The sequence below is a fragment of the Condylura cristata genome, unplaced genomic scaffold (assembly GCF_000260355.1).
Source record: "Condylura cristata isolate star-nosed mole 26May11 unplaced genomic scaffold, ConCri1.0 scaffold00025, whole genome shotgun sequence".
NCBI classification, from domain to species: Eukaryota; Metazoa; Chordata; class Mammalia; order Eulipotyphla; family Talpidae; genus Condylura; species Condylura cristata.
This window is the reverse complement of record NW_004567126.1, coordinates 29,446,869-29,448,900: the sequence shown is the minus strand read 5'-3', so window position 1 is coordinate 29,448,900 and position 2,032 is coordinate 29,446,869.

Genomic DNA, 2,032 nt, shown 5'->3' with positions numbered 1-2,032 from the left:
CGTGCGCCCCCTTCCCGCCGGCCCACCACTTCGGGCCGTGGCTCGCGGAACCCACGCCCTCCCTGCCACCAGTGCCAAGGGGAAACTGAGGCTCGCGTCCAGCCCCACAGGCGCTGCCCCCACCCCCTCCCTCCCGGAGGGAAGGGGCTCAAAGTCCGGAAACAAGTACCTAGCGGGAGGAGGGCAGTTGGGGGTCAGAATCCTGGGGGGTGGGGAGGGGAAGAGCAGGCACACCGCCAGCTAAGACCACTTCTGGGAGAGGGGTGAGCAGGAAGGGCAGAGCCAGGCCCTGGTCCCCTCGGTGCCTCAATTTTCACATTTGTAAAATAGCAAAAGCAGAGACAATTTTTAAATGTGCAGGCAGTTATGCAGGCAGCACCCAGCCAGGCCTGCCTGGCACGGAGCAACCGCCCAGAGATGGGGCTGGCATCCTGCTGCCCCGTCAGCAGGCTGGGCCGGCTGGGCGCTTAGACTACTGGCTGGGGGAAGACAGAAGTCCCTCCACTGAGCTGGCAGAGGAACAGAGCCAGCAGGCTGAGGGCTCAGCGAGAGCCAGGCCCTGTCCCCACAGGTCCCAGATGTGGGTGAGCACTCCCACACTCACCTGGCAGCTGAGACCTTTTTAGTTCCTATTGCTTGAGAAACCGCAAGTTCCTTGAGAAGCCTCGAGGTTGTTAAGTCAATCAACACACTCACACTGAGAGCCCACTGTGGACCAGCCACGGGCTAGGCATTGGCACCCAGCAGGGGACAACAAATAAAAGCTTTGCGCTGTGTTAACGTTTGCACCTGGGTCAGCAGGTGTATGAGCAGCAGGGTCCAAAAGTCTCATCAAGTGTAAGGCATTGTTTTCCAACAACAGACACTGCCTGAGATTCCTACTCTGCCAGGAATCTTCCAGGGACCAGGAGCACAAGGATAGATGGAGGAGAGCAGATCCCTGCCTACTATGACTTCGGAATGGGTGGGGGTACAAGGCAAGACCACAGCTTGGGTGTTATCGAATTAGCTGTGTGTAAAGAGACTTTAAGGCTCTCCCTGGTGTCCTAATGTGAAGCTAACTGCAGCTGCTTCAGCATGAGTTCGTTCCCTGGTCAAGGAGTGACCCACAGGACGCAGCAGACCTCTCCTGCCCCGCCCGCTGCTCCCCTCAGCAGTGGACTTCGTCTATCTGCCTGTTCTGCTCCCCGCTCTGTCTCTGGTGAATCCTCTCACCACCCCTGCACCTCTGGCCCATATCCCAGTTCTGGATGCATAAATCTATTTTTAAAAAGTGAGGATTTAGGGAGCATTATTAGAGATTAACAAGAGGAAAACTACTTATCTGGGGTGTCTGAGAGAGGTGTTTGTTAGGGGTTCTGTTAACACTGGAGAGGGGATCCGAAAGATTAAAGTAGGCAGCCATGAGAAGAGAGGGGGAAAGAGAGCCTCACGGGGGGAAGTTGGCGGGAGTAATCCATAGCTCCCTATTGCCAGGAAAATAAAACACAAGTTCTCCCTCTTCCCACGAGCCTTGCACAAATCCCCACCCACCCTCCCTTCCTGATCCCAGTCTCCAGTCACTTCTAACCCCACGCTCTGGGCTTCAGTCAAGCCAGCCTCCAGCTCTTCCTCCAACACCCATCCAGTCACGGGCCTTTGCACATGCTGGTCTGCTGCTCCCTCCTTCTCCTCATTCAGGCCTCAGCTCACTTCCTCAGAAAGACCCCTCAGGCCTCCTGTTTAAAGAACACACCACCTCCCCCACCCTCTTATTGGCTCACATCCTATTCCTTCTCCTTCCAGCTTCTGTCATGGTTTGGGTGCCTGTTTTGCCATGATGTTTCCTACTTGTGTCCCTGGCCAGTCTGTGTAAGGGTAGGTGCCTCCGTCCCCACAGAGCCTGGCACACAGTGAGGGCTCAATAGGTGAATACCCCGGGGTGAGAAGGAACAGCAGGTCACTTAGAGCCAGAAGCCCACTCTCACTGGAAAGTCCTGGCAACAAGGAGTTCCACAATCCATAATGCCAAGATTCTAGGTCCCTAGGGGCT